Genomic DNA, 15,795 nt, shown 5'->3' with positions numbered 1-15,795 from the left:
TCTCACGGTCCGGGAGTTCGAGCCCCGCGTCAGGCTCTGGGCTGATGGCTCGGAGCCTGGAGCCTGTTTCCGATTCTGTGTCTCCCTCTCTCTCTGCCCCTCCCCCGTTCATGCTCTGTCTCTCTCTGTCCCAAAAATAAATAAACGTTGAAAAAAAAATTAAAAAAAAAAAAACATGCAAAACTGTAAACGTCACTTTATTGAGTACTGATGCAGGTCATTAAAGATTATTCGATCTGATGCAAGATTATTCTGTTGCAAAACCAATACCGGTTATCATCCAAACTTTTGTCTTCGTATGCTCCTCGGAACACAACTCCTCTACGCCGTGTTAGTCCGAAGGAAGATTCAGAGGCCAACCATGTAAATGGTCAAGCAGAAATATGTAACCCTTTCTCAAACTCACGGACATACAAAACTCTCCTCACACAAGTGACCCTGCAGACCCAAGTATCTTTGCAGAGATTTTGCTTTCAAATCTAGGCAGGAGCGTGGCCATGCACGTGTCTCCTGGGGGCACGTTGAAGGGATTATCTGGGAGGGACACGGATAGGGATGGGACACTTGGGTGTTCAGTCTTTCCTTGCAGTGCCAAATGGTTTTCAGATGGCTGTCCACTTCGCCCTTTCACTCTGTGCTTTCAGGTCTCTTTCTACAGATCACCTCAGCACTCCATGTCATTCTGTCTTTTGAAATTTTGGTTACTTGGTATGTGTGAAAATGAGGTCTCATTGTGGTGTTAATGAAAGGAGAGGATTTTGTTTTTTTCTTTTTTTTTTTTTTTTTTTTTTTATGGTGCCTGAATGGGAGCAAATACACCAAGCCTTACTCTGGGACATCACTCAGCAGGGAGACCTGTTCTGGGCATATCTGGCTTGGGCAGGAGTGACCCCCCCCCCCCCCACAACACCCTGTCTTTGCCAATCTGTTGATTTCATCATATCTAAATTGCGGAAGATGACAAGAGATTTCAGACTGGCAAAAAAAAAAAAATGCAGTGCTTCTCTAAGGATTATGCCTCTCCTCCTCTCTTACATTGTTTTTTTTTAGGAATGTTTTTAGGGATAAAGTGCTATGAAGTACAGACTTTGTACTTCATTACATGCAGTCATTGGAGTGCCTAAAAATGAGCCAAGATCCTACGTTTATGAGAACAAAGTATTTTTGAAAGAACAGAACGTTAAATTTTAAATCCAAAGTGTTTCTCTTCCTAGATCCAAATTTGCAATGACCCCAAATCCTAGGAACATTCTCAAGAAAACTGTTTCTTTGGAATGTTAAGTTTAGTTAGCCTGCTGTGACCCAGAAGACGAGCATATGAAAAGAAAGGGAAGATGCAAATGTGTCTGTTCTCTGTTGGCATAGAGAAGAACAAACCAGATTTTGCTGCTTGTTTTTCACCCTCTTGAGAAGTACTTGCCATGACAGGTGACTTTCTTACCCTATGCTGAGAGGTCCACGTGTCTAGTATGATAATGTCGCTGTGGTAGTCTAGTTGTTCTTACACATCCTTGTGATTACTGTGTGTCCTTTTGATCTTGTAGTCAGTACTCGTGCAAAAGTACTAATATCGCAATGAACTCTCGTGTATCTGTAATGCAACATACATGCAGGAAGGTCATCAGGCATAACAATCATATGTGAAAGTTAGGTTGACTTCCGTGAAACACAATGGCTGCCCTGATGATACAACTGATCTCGTTGGTTCCTATGAAGAAAGAAATGGTACAGATTGAGAGGAGCTCGAAAGGCTTTGTGTAGCCTAGTTGGATCATTCTAATTCTCTTAATTTTTTATTCTAGGAAAGATAGAAATAGTCCCTTGCAGAAGGATGTAGAAGTATTTTGTTTCTGTCTCTGCAAATACTTCAAGGGTGTGTGAGCTTATGTAAGTGAAATTCTGGATAGTTTACCTGCTATTAATAGACGCAGAAAGGTAAACACGGAGATAGATTACCTCAGGGAGTTTCATTCGGGAGATTAGGCTGCATAAGCGTAAAGTTGAAAAAAAAAAAGACCAACTGGAAAATGCATATAAAATGTTACGTTAAAATGTAAAAGCAAAAATCATGCTACTGAAAGGATATAAAAATATACGTCCTCAAAATGATTAGAAGGAAAAAAGAGAAGTATTAAAATCTCATTATAGAAACTTTTTAATAATGAATCATATTTCAGTAATTGGACTACCTGGAGAATATATGTAGGAGAAGTTTAGAGGAAAGAAACAAACACACACAAAACTCTGTACTGGAATTATTACAGCACTGTGCTAACCACTTGCTAATTCTTTGGTTACTGATTTCCAGCAGTAATAATTGTTAAATGGGGAGACGTTCATACCTGCTTTATGTGGAAATTCCATTGTGTTTGCTGTCTGAAAGCATTATTTGTTTCAGAAGGTCATTGAATATAATAGTTCAAAATATGTAGGCGAACACTTTCTATTTCAATTTAGTGCTATTCAAGGTGACTCCAAAATATTTACAGTGCATTTAGCAAATGGTATACAGTAGAAGATGCTTCAGGGACCTGCCTTAAATCTGTGCTCGCACAGAAGCCCATTCATTCTCCTTAACTTTTATGCTCACACATTGGAAAGGAAGGAATGGCAGAGGCTACGGTTTACTGGGTTCGGTTCCAGCAAGGCCTAAACCAGCTCTCTCGGGGCATTTGCTGTTATTTTGGGTAAAGCAGACTTGAACAGATTTGTAAACTTTAAATTCCTGAAATTGTGAAAAACTGTACTTGCTTCACGTTAATACTTTTTAAACTTCTTTTTCTCCCTTTTATTATTTTACCAAATACATGATCAAGTGTCTGTACAAAGTTGTTAATTTTTATTTCCATGATCCAGCCATATTAAATATGGAAGGTCCTAAAATATGAGGATGTTGCCATGGGGTGAAACTCTTGGGAACCTTGGTCGGGGGAAATGTATTTTGCACGTAGAAGGAATGTGAGTGATTGGGGGCCAACTAGCAGACTTTAAAAGATGACTCCCGGGGCGCCTGGGTGGCGCAGTCGGTTAAGCGTCCGACTTCAGCCAGGTCACGATCTCGCGGTCCGTGAGTTCGAGCCCCGCGTCCGGCTCTGGGCTGATGGCTCGGAGCCTGGAGCCTGTTTCCGATTCTGTGTCTCCCTCTCTCTCTGCCCCTCCCCCGTTCATGCTCTGTCTCTCTCTGTCCCAAAAATAAATAAAAACGTTGAAAAAAAAAATTAAAAAAAAAAAAGATGACTCCCTATTTTGTCAACGACCTGCCTTATGCAACCCTCTCCCTTGATGCACAGGCTGGATAGTGAGTTGAGAAGCAGGTGCTTCCCTGTCAGAATTTCAGAAGGCGTTGCAGTTTCCACCGACCTGATTACAACCTTGTGAGAAACCCAGAGAGAGAGGACCCAGCTAGCATCACCTGGATTCCTGACTACAGAAGATACAAGATAGTAAATGTTTTGTTACGTCACTAAGTGTTGGAGTTACACGTTTCATAGCGGTAGGGAATGACACCTGTTTCCTAGAGTAGAGCCACTGTGACAAATAACTACAAACTTGGTAGCTTAAAATGACAGAAATTTATTTTCTCACGGTTCTGGAAGTCAGAAGTCCGAAGTCAAAGTGTTATCAGGGCTGCATCTGGAGGTTCTAGAGGAAAATCTCTCCTCTCTTCTTCCAGCTTCAGGTAGCAATCAGCATTTCTTCCCTCCGTGGCTCAGGACCACATCCCTGTAATCTCTGCCTCCATGGTACCACCACCTCTCCCTCTGTGTTTCTGTTCTCCTTCATTCCTTCCTGTATATCTTATAAAGACACTAGTCATTGGATTTGGTGTTCACTCAGATAATCCAGGATGATCTCACCCTAAGATCCTTAACTTAATTATATCTACAAAGATCCTTTTCTCAAGAGCACCTGGGTGGCTCAGTTGGTTGAGTGACCGATTCTTGATTTTGGCTCAGGTCATGATCCCAGGGTCATGGACTCAAGCCCTGCGTCAGGCTCCATGCTAAGCCTGCTTAAGATTCTCTCCCTCCTTCTGTCCCTCTCCCCCACTAGCGTTCTCTCTCTCTTTTCCTGTCTCTCTCTCAAATAAAATAAAACATCGATCTACGTGTCTGTTCTTGTGCCAGTACCATACTGTCTTGATGACTACAAGCTTGAAGTCCAGAACTGTGATGCCTCCAGCTTTGGTTTTCTTTTTCAACATTATTTTGTCTATTTGGGGTCTTTTCTGGTTCCATACAAATTTTAGGTTTGTCTGTTCTAGCCCTGTGAAGAATGATGGTGTTATTTTGATAGGGATTTCATTGAATGTGTAGATTGCTTTGGATAGTATCGACATTTTAACAATATTTGTTCTTCCTATCCATGAACATGGAATATTTTCCCATTTCTTTGTGTCTTCTTAAGCTTTCTATGGTTTTCAGCATACAGATCTTTTACCTCTCTGATTAGGCTTATTCCTAGGTACCCTATGATTTTTGATGCAATTGTAAATGAGATCAATTCCCTGATATCTCTTTCCGCTGCTGCACTATTGGTGTGTCAGAATTCAACCAATTTCTGTACACTGGTTTCATATCTTGAGACTTTGCTGAATTCGTGTATCAGTTCTAGCAGTTTTTTGGTGGAGTCTTTCAGGTTTTCCATGTAGAATAACATGTCATCTGCAAAAAATGAAAGTTTGACTTCTTCCTTACCAATTCGGATGCCTTTTATTTCTTTTTGTTGCCCGACTGCCACGGCTAGGACTTCCAGCACTATGATGAACAACAGTGTGAGAGTGGACATCCCTGTCTTGTTCCTGATCTCAGGGGGAAACCTCTCCGTTTTTTCCTATTGAGGATGATATTAGCTGTGGGCCTTTCATATGTGGCTTTTATGATGTTGAAGTGTGTTCCTTTTATCCTTACTTTCTTGACAGTTTTTATCAACTTGAATTGAAATTAAAAATAATAGTAATACAAGAAAATTTAAAATATTGAAATAAAAAATAAAAACAGAACAAACAAACAAAGAAAGAATCCTTTTTCTGAATAAAGAAACGTTTCTGAGTTACAGGAATTTGATGTGGATATCTTCTTTTTTTTGTTTTGTTTAGTGGGGAGGGCGGTCATTTTTTGGCATATTGCAAAAACTAATATGGCAGACAAACAACAATTTAGATTTAGACATTATGTTCTGACTTATTTTCCAAGGGAATGTATCTAATATCAGCTGAGTTTTCAAAGTCTTTATTCTGCACTGTGTGAGAATGAGCCTAGAATTTCTTTCAATTCATACATCGAATTAGGGTATCCACTTCTCCCTCCTGTTCCTCTCTAGGCCTGGCTCCCAGGGAGTAACTGTCCTTGATCTTCTCAGAAAATCAGAGCTTCTCTCAAATTGTAGCCTCCCGCACTGTCTGGCCTTTCCTCATGATGAAATCCTCCTACAGGGCAAAACAGCATGAAAAAGAAGAGAAAACAAATAAGAAGGATCCTTCTATAAAGGGGACCCCTCTTTCTAGTTCCTGTATTCTAAAGGGTGGGTTTTCTCTTGGGATTTCCAGGTGCCACAGCATTAGTAACAAGCAACTGTTTGACAGCCTGGCATCGGAGCAGACTTCTGAGCCAAAAAGAGAAAATGCCATGAGCGCTCTTTCCAGAACCCACGACTTACATGGGGCCTCTGGTCAGAAAGGTTAGCTTTTCCCACAGTTTGGTTGTTCATGGTCTAATGTGTCTTGATCCTCATGTCACCTCTGGAAAATAAAGGAAGCAAAACCAAAACAGAGCAAAAATGGGAAACCCACTATAATTATATTCGTTATTTAATTTTTACTTCTGTCCCCACTGTCCTTGTTATTTTCTCTTGAAAAACATCTAGGGAATCACCTTTTGTGCTTTGCCCACTGTATTTAGTGATGATCAGTGGGAGACATGAGTTGCAGGGGGCTTTTATTATTTTTAATTTTTTGTCTAAAACCGGAAGCAATAGTTCATTTTAAAAGAAATAAATGTAAGCAAAAAGGTAATTGAAGGATATGCGAAGTGTACTAAAAGAAAATAATTGCTACCCTATCTTGACATATCCTGGAAATATCTTTTCAAGGTCCAAGTAAAGGGCACCTGGCTGGCTCAGTCTATTAAGCACCTGACTCTTGATCTTGGCTCAGGTTACGATATCATGGTTCATGAGATCAAGCCCCCTTGTCAGTCTCCACGCTGACAGTCCCTAACCTGCTTGGGATCCTCTCTGTCCCTCTTTCCTTTCCCCTCCCCCGCTCTCTCATGCACACACACTTTCTCTCTCAAAATAAATAACTGTGGGAACAAATAAATAGTAAGGAAGTGATAAGCATGTGAATTTAGATGAACATCGTAAAAACAATATTACTTTTTTTCTTGAGGTATTAAGGTAAATAAACATAATTAAAATATATCTCAAAGCAATAACATGTATGCCCCAAAGAAGTCGATGTAGTTAATATTAAACCCGATACGTCAGTAATAGGTGTTTTGTTGGTTAGAGGAAACCCTGACATAATAGGCAGAGTATGTAACTTACAGATTAACCAAGGAACAAATGAGAAAATAATGTGAACACACTGAAAGAACTCCACAGAAAAGAAAAGGAAAGAAAAATAAAATAGGACAAGCTGGACAGGCAGGAAGCACAAAGTAGGACGGTGATTTGAGTCCAAATATATCAAGTATTTACAATGGAGTTAAATAGACCAAACTGTCTAGTTGTATGGGAAGATTGTCAACCGGACAACAATAATATCAATAAAAGTAACACTTATGTATTTCTTACAAGAGAAAGTATAAAATCAAGATATTAGCACAACAAAAATACAAGTATAGAAGAATGCAGTGCAAACAATAATTAAAGATAGGTGCGGCAGCTTTGTTGATATCTGGTAAGGTGAACTTTATGGCAAATACATTACCAAAGATGGAGATGGTTGCTTCCTAATAATAAATATTCAATTCACTCGGTAAAGAAAGTAAAGGCAAGCATTAGTGTCACATGGAATAAATAGTAGCTATCATCTGGGATGGAGGAGGAAAAAAAAGTCCAATTCCAGAGCTAGAACCACAAAATAGTTAAGGCATATTTATGACAAAAAGGAAAGAAATATTACAGACTGTGAGAGCACAAGAGGAAAGTAACTGATTCATGCAGCTCTTCATTTTAGCCTGTAGAGGGTCATTATCACATTTTCCCATCACACACAAGTAGAAATCTCCCATTAAACCATTCACTGAGCACTGAGTCTGGGATGCCTCCCCAACAATGCCCCAGGAGTGGAGCACACTGGAGTTACCTGCCTATTAAAACCTGTCAGCTTCTCTCACTGCAATTCCTTAAGGCCAAAATAGTTCACCTCAGATTCTCACTATCCGCTATCCATCCCATATAGACCCTTTAAATGTTAACCGCCCCACCAAAAAAACGGGCAAGCATGCATTCACTTTAAATACTCCTAATTTTGGGGGTGCCTGGGTGGCTCAGTCGGTTAAGCGGCCGACTTCAGCTCAGGTCATGATCTCGCAGTCCGTGAGTTCAAGCCCCGCATCGGGCTCTGTGCTGACAGCTCAGAGCCTGGAGCCTGTTTCAGATTCTGTGTCTCCCTCTCTCTGACCCTCCCCTGTTCATGCTCTGTCTCTCCCTGTCTCAAAATTAAATAAATGTTTAAAAAACATTTAAAAAAAATCCTAATTTTTAATCCTTAAGTTTTAAAAACTAATTGAAAATAAATTAAAAAATATGATTTAGTCTATAACTCAAAACCAGCCCTTAAACTTGTTTTGTTTTATCAGATTTTTACTCTGTGCGTCTGTGATGGGCAAATAAGGCCTCTCCGAAATGCCTATGTCCTAATTTCTAGAACCTGTGAGTGTGTTATGTCACATGGCCAAGAAAGTTAAGGTTGTAGTTGGAATTCATTTTGCTAATCAGCTGACCTTCAAATAAATTGAACACGCTGGATGATCCAGATGTGTCCAATGTAATCACTAATGTCTTTAAAAGTGGAAGAAAGCAAAAAGAGAGAATTTTGGAAATGGCAGCCTGAGGAGCTGGTCTGACATTGCTAGCCCTGAAGAGGCAGGAAAGGACCGGAACTTGAAGAAATCCAGGAAGCCAGTAGAAGCTGCCAGAGATGAGGGGATGTTGACCCTCCAGAGCCTCTAGAAAGGAACACATCCCTGGCAGCACCTTGATTTTATGCCAGTGTGGCCTGTTTAGGACCTCTGACCTACAGAACTGTAAGATAAGAGATTAGTGTTTTGTTTTCAAGCCACTAAGTTTGTGGCAATTTGTGTTTGCAACAAGAGAAAACTAACCCAGCATCTAGATAAGCCCATTACATTTCTTTTCACCTCATCTAAATCTCATGTTTTACTCTGAAAAGCATACGTCTGGTCTTAACACATGTAGCTTTTTCCAAATAGCTATAAAATGCACTCGTTAAATTCTTAAAACTTTGGAATCATTATCTGGTTTTAGAATGGCTATGGAGAAGAGGTCCTGGCCATGCTGTCCACCATAGATGATTCCTGTGGACGTCTATTATCTGGCCATACTTCCCTGTCCCTCATAAATCTCCACGTCTCCTAATAGGTGTCTGATAAATGAATGTGTTTTTTTTTTTCTTTTTTGAAATAAACCTTCTTCATCTCACTCACTGAATGACTACCTAAGAGGCAAAAGTAGAAAAGTGCAGTGGACCAGAGAGTCAGGAATAGACTGTAATGCATATATCTGATTGAAAATCAAGGCAAATACATTTGAATACATCTATATTGCCCAACAGCCATGACTGTCTTATGAACATTTTTACGTGCGGTCCTCAAACCTTCTCGTTAGAAGGGACCGTGGAGATCATCTAGCCCCAGCTCCCACCCAAGTACGAAATATCTCCTGCCACAGTCCCTTCAGAGGACTCTTTCTGGAAATCTTTCAATGACAAGAAAGCCACGGCTTCACAATGTGGCGACCAAATCTTTGACAACTCGGTATCAGGAAACCTTCCTTAGGCTGAATAAAATTCTCTCTCCTGTAGCTTTTATCCATTTGTACTAGGTCTGCCTTGGGAAAGCCACGCAATAATTGAAATTTCTCTTTTACTTGGCAACTCTTCAAATATAAAAGGGCAAGTATTGTATGCCACAGGCTGGTTTTTTGTTGTTTTTTTTTTTTTCAATGGAAATATCACTGGTGCCTTCCTCCCCAGGCTTTCCCATCCTGGTCACTGCCCCTGGACATAGAAACCCTTTAGAATAAGTAGAGTATTAATTACATATTTAAGTTCTCATTACTGACATTACCATGAACTCCAGTTTCTTAAAGTTTCATTATAATCTTGGCATGTATTTATTGAATTTTCAGCATTCATTTACATGTAATCATATACTGAAAACATTCAATGACATTACATCTTATTATAATGATTGATCAAGGTTTGTGTTTTCTCATTAACTGATATTATATACTACATTAGCAGTAGGGAAAAAAATTCAAAGTTTAAGTGTGTGTTTTACGTCTAAACACATTTATGAGTCAGAAAACCTGGTTCTTGACTTGGTGGCACAAATTACAAAATACTCCAAGTGATGCGAACAACCTATACTCAACCGTTTAAGAAAACGTTCAGTTCCTAGGTCTCTTAACTTTTCAAAGATTGATTTGTCATTGTTCTTGCCTTCCTTACTAGACAACAATGAGATTCAAATAAGATATTTCTGCAGCTGCTAACTACCATAGCCTATAATGTATAATGTTAAAGAGCAGTACTATATTAACATTAATATAAGCCTAATATTTTACCCCACATTTTTTACAAGAAGGTCGTACAATGGAAATTCAACAAAATGTTGTGGATACTAGTAAATTGATAAAAATACAAGAGTGCTAAAGATATGTTTTCTTTCTTGATGTTGGTTCTTAATATGCAAAGTGACTTCCCTTCCATGTACAGAATGGAAAGGGGAAAGATGTCTAACTTTAAAATGGAGACACCTAAAAACCATAACCACAGCCAAGCGTTCAAAGTTGGCTTTAACAGTTATAGTGATGTCGGTAGTATGTACCCTTGAGGTGGTGTAGTAAAAATGGCACTTTACCTCCTCTGTGGTCTTCCTCCCACAAACCCATAACGTCTGTTGTCTCATGAGAAAAGTATTAAAAAAAGGCCAGCTGAGGAATCTACAAAATACTTGACCATGACTCCTCAAAAGTGATGTCATAAAAACAAGGAAAGCCTGAAAAACTGTCACAGCCAAGAGTAGCCTAAGGAGACATGATGACTATACATGTAATATGGTATCCTGGGGGAGATTCTGGAAGAGAAAAAGGATATTATATAAAAACTAAGGGAATCTAGGGGCGCCTGGGTGGCTCAGTCGGTTAAGCAGCCGACTTCGGCTCAGGTCACGATCTCACACTCCGTGAGTTCGAGCCCCGCGTCGGGCTCTGTGCTGACTGCTCAGAGCCTGGAGCCTGTTTCAGATTCTGTGTCTCCCTCTCTCTGACCCTCCCCCATTCATGCTCTGTCTCTCTCTGTCTCAAAAATAAATAAACGTTAAAAAAAAAAAATTAAAAAAAAAAAAAAAAAAAAAAAAAACCTAAGGGAATCTTAATAAAATATGGACCTTAGTTAATAACATGTATTGATATTGGTTTATTAATTTTAATAAATGTTCTATAGTAGTGAGTCGTGTGGTGCTGATAAGAGCCCAACCTGTGTGTGTGGTATATGGGAGTTGTTATCGTTGGACTTTTTCTGTAAATCTATAAAACTGCTATTTAAAACAATTTTTAATGTTTATTTTTGAGAGAGAAACAGAGCGTGGGTGGGGGAGGGACAGAGAGAGAGGGAGACACAGAATCCAAAGCAGGCTCCAGGCTCTGAGCTGTCAGCACAGAGCCCGATGTGGGGCTCGAACTCACAAACGGTGAAACCATGATCTGAGCCTGAGTCAGACGCTCAACCAACTGAGCCACTCAGGTGCCCCTAAAACTGCTTTTTTTTTAAATTCAAGTATGAGTAACATACAGTGTTATAGTAGTTTCAGGTGTACAATAGAACGATTTCATAATCCCATACATTACTCAGTGCTCATCAAGGTAAATGTACTCATAATCCCCTTTCTCCATTTCCCCATCTCTATCTACCTCCCCTCTGGCAACCACCAGTTTGTTCCCTGAATTTAAAAGTCTGGTTTTGTGTCTTTTTTTTACTTTGCTTATTTGTTTTGTTTCTTAAATTCCACATACGATGGCCAATAAATCCAAAACTATTTCCAAATAAAATGTTCACTTTAAAGAATTCATAAGTGGAACATCTAGGTGGCTCAGTGGGTTAAGCGTCTGACTCTTGGCTTTGGCTTAGGTCATGATCTCATGGTCTGTGTGGGCTTGGGCCCCACATCAGGCTCTGCAGTGAAGGATGGAGCCTGCCTGGGATTCTCAATCTCTCTCTCTCTCTGCGTCCTCCCTACTCTCTCGTTCTCAAAAATAAATAAATTAAAAAAAAGTGTGTGTGTATATGTGTATGTATATATATATATATATATATATATATATATATATATAATGTAAATATGTATAATGTAAATATATGTATTTATTTATATTATATATTTAAATTAATATCAGATATTAACATATTTTGGAGATAATTGTCAGCTTCTGGATTTATTCATCCATTTATGCACTCAAATATTTTTCAGGGACTGTTTTGTCAATTTGCTAAGGATTGGTACTTTAATTTTGAGCAAAATGAATAGTCTTTATCTTTGTGGAGCAAAGAATCCAGTGGGGAAAGGCGACATTAATTAAATAAGCACAGAAGCAAATGTGGAATAACAACTATCATAGATGGCGTGAAAAAGTGTTATGAGAGGTTAAATCTGTAAAAGGATAATCTCCTAAAGTTGATACATGAATAATGAATAAGAATAAAATAGGTGAATTAGTGGAGAAAGACATCTTATGCAGAGATCATAGTATCTATCTATACAAGAAAAAAAAGGCAAAGGACTCCATGACAGCAATGAATCTCATTTAATTTGGAAGTTGTCACTGGTGGTGGATAAAATGAAAATGTTTAGATCAAGATAAGTGAGTTTTTCATAAATCTCTATTTTTAAAGAACAAGTTATTAATTTGATATATATATTCCTTTTATATCTGTGTGTTAAGTGCCCATTACATATGAAATAATGATTATCCATAGAAGTTTTGTTTAATTTGATATGTGTGTGTAATAAAATAACAGAATGCATATGCTTTGGCATCCTACCAGACTATTTCAAGTTTTGGGGCGCCTGGGTGGCTCAGGTGGTTAAGCATCTGACTTTAGCTCAGGTCATGAGCTTGCGATCCATGAGTTCAAACACCACGTCGGGCTCTGTGCTGACAGCTCAGAGCCTGGAGCCTGCTTCAGTTTCTGTGCGCCCCCCCCCCCCACCCTTCCCCACTCACACTCTGTCTCTTTCTCAAAAATAAACTTTAAAACAAATTTCTTTTAAAGTTTTAATGCTCCAGGATCTATATATCTCCATATTGTTGAGCTAGAGCCTTACCAAATAGGGCAGGTCTAGATATATCCCTAAAATGACTAGAAACTTCAAAATTATTAACCCCAGCTCACTGAATCCAAAGGCTGGATGGGAATCATTAAGAAGAGGTTGGATTTTAGAGAATCCCCCAGACCATTCTTCGAATGTCTTGAAGGCTGATCTCATCTAACTCCAGAACCTTTGTAATATTAATTGACTAGGTTACAAAAACTCCACACACTCATGCACGCACACACAAGATATGGTAGTAAAAACAAGCATACAAGATTAAGGTAACAGAAAAGACTATAGCTGGACCTAAAAGGAGGAAGAAGTATAACTTCAAAACACTCTGTGGTTTGATCAAAGGCAATCAGGATGGATGCTTTTGCAGAAGAGTTCTTGCAAAGAGCAAAAAGCACGGCCTCTGGTGTCATCAGCCTGGCTATGAAGTCCTAGCTTCTCGGCCTGAGTTATAGGGTAGGGGCTTCATATCCCTCCTCATAAGGAGGCACTAAGTTAGTTTCAGTCAATGTGAGGGTTAACGAAGACAGTACTTTGAACATCGCAGAGCTGAAGTGATGCTGAGACATTTGCCATTTTTATCTCTCTCTAGTTGCATTCTACATGTAATGTTTTAATCCATGAGCCATCAATAATAGGATCGATTTGCTTATTGTATGTGGGGCGGCCTCCTTCCTTTCGTCGAATAGCCATTTGAGATTCTGAAAGATGGTTGTTTGAGTAAAAGAAAATTGATGAAACTGAACATAATGAGTTAAAATGAATGTCTCATGGTGACTACACCATTAAGCAGCTACGGTTTTAGGCCAGCCAGAGGTCTACACCACAGTTCTCTCGAGTTTAAAAGAAATAGAGAAGACAGGTAAAACGCATAGCTCTCTTTCTGCCAGTGTCTCATAAATCCAGCCTTTCCAACACCCTCTACTGCACTAATCCTAACGGATAAACAGTTTCATTTGACATCTCTAAGGTTAACTGCACATAAAGGAATCACTTCTTCTTTTCTGTACTGTTTCATATATATATATATGTATATGTGTGTGTGTATGTATATATATGTGTGCATATGTAAGTGTGTGTGTATATATATATATATATATATATATATATATATATTCTCAGCATGTATTTCTTTTCTTGGAATGAAATGTATAACTTGAAATGGATTACCTGTGTGTATATGCATGGAGATGATAGATAGGTAATTGTATATTTCTACCCTTAAATGTTCATTGAAAATTAGTATAATCTTAAATAAGAATGTGTGATCGCACACGAGACAATCTGAAAATATATCAAGTTCACGTTGTATTATGTGAAAGAGAATAGATTCTCTTTTCCAAATGTTTGTATCAGTGGCGAGTAAGAGAATCTCCTTAGGGTGGCTACTGAAAGAGTGAATAATTGGGTTTTGTCCCCAGTTGACAAGAATTCTGGACGGTGACATTTACTAGCTTTATTCCAGTGGTTCAAGGAAGGCACCAAGAACCCATCTTCTAGCTGTGCATATTATTGCCCTCCACCACGTTTAGAGTGTTGACTTTTACCTTGTTCGCACCTCCTGATCACACAAGGGCTTCAACCGTTCTCGAAATCATTTTAGTGTTTGGAACAGGAAAGAAAGGGAAGAAGGGTAAGTAGCACCAGCTACATATCTCCCCTTTCATCAAGCTAAGAGAAAATTTCCCAGAAGCCCTTTAGTGCACTATGGCTCACTTCTCATTCCCATGACAATTGGGGGTCGGGGCAGGGAGGTGAAAGGGGCTAGTCTCTACCATTTGTAGTGTTTACAGTGGGATACGACTGAAGAAAAGAACACTGTAAATAGCTTTTGAGACAGATAAGCAACAATAATCTACCACATTACCTAATATTAAAAACATAGTGGGGCGCCTGAGTGGCTCAGTCAGTTGAACGTCCGGCTTCAGCTCAGGTTGTGATCTCACGGTTCATGAGTTCAAGCCCCTCGTCGGGCTCTGTGCTGACAGCTCAGAGCTTGGAGCCTGCTTCGGATTCTGTGTCTCCCTCTCTCTCTTTGCCCCTCCCCCACTCACACTCTTGTTTTTCTGTCTCTCAAAATTGAATAAACATTAAAAAAATTATCATTAAAAACATACTAATCCTAAAGTTTAATGCATATATAGCCAATACCCTCTCTGATTTTTGTGAATCAGTCTTTCAGCTCTCTCTCTCTCTCCTACACACACACACACACACACACACACTCTCACACACGTACACACACCCTTAATCAGTCATCTGAGTTGACTCGGCAGGCATTTCACTCATCTTTCATGTTTTGCACATTTACTTTCAGAGATGAAAACAAAATTATTTGGGGAATCCTATGTTTAATTCATAAAGATCTGCAACATTAGATGGCAGACACATATGTGCAAGTTGAAAAACAGAATATTTTTTCCCTAAAAGTGTTGGTTGTGAAAAGCGAAAGGAAAAAGTATTGTGTCTGCCACGTTGAAAAGACCTGACGAAGCTTGTAGGTGACTTGAAAGTCGTGACAACATAAAGCTGAGCACGAAGAAGATTTACAGATGATGAATGGAAGGCGATGATCAGAGGTTGTAGGGTATCACTCTGACAGGCATGGATGTCACTTAAGTAGACTTTTTCTTCCTTTTTATAGCTGCTGACATTTCTGAGTCCTTAGATGTACTTTTCCGTGCTAGCATGTTGTTGTTTTCTACATTGTCTTTCCCCATGCACCAAAATCTGAACGTCAGACAAGCAGGTGTCGACTGAAAATGGGTCGTAGAGTGAAATCAAACAAGCGCAGAGTCAGTAATTTAATTTGGAATAACACCAAGGGCAAATTTGGGCATTCCACTGACGTATTTTTGACATCAGATTTTTGCTTTTTGCACAATTAGAGTTTATTTTGGCGTGTTATGTCAGGAGATATTTCAATAAAATAACCTACTTTGTTTCTTGAAAACCTACTAACACTTCAAGCTCTTCAATTTCGGATACTAGACAATGTTAGCCGGTTTTCCTCTGTACAACCTGCTTTGATGTTAGCTGAATAATGCGATCATGCTCACCTGGGGCAGTGCTACGGGACACAGATGACATAGCATCCTTGATCCAGCGGGCTCTGCCCACACAGCCCATCCCCTTCACCCAATAGGACTCATTCTTTTGCCTTTCTTCCTGGCCAGAGTCTTCCCAGTTCTTAATGTTCTCATAGTCTCAGAACCGTAGGAAC

At 39.3% G+C, this 15,795-nt stretch overlaps 1 protein-coding gene across 3 annotated transcripts in view; it reads left to right on the top strand.

Moving 5' to 3' along the window:
• The window catches only part of SNTG1 (syntrophin gamma 1), a 902,129-nt gene that overhangs the window by 713,706 nt on the left and 172,628 nt on the right, over positions 1-15,795 (top strand). The window lies entirely within an intron of this gene.

The sequence above is a fragment of the Puma concolor genome, chromosome F2 (genome assembly GCF_028749965.1).
Source record: "Puma concolor isolate L17-30 chromosome F2, mPumCon1.1.hap2, whole genome shotgun sequence".
NCBI lineage: Eukaryota > Metazoa > Chordata > Mammalia > Carnivora > Felidae > Puma > Puma concolor.
This window is presented reverse-complemented; position numbering and strand designations above follow the sequence as displayed.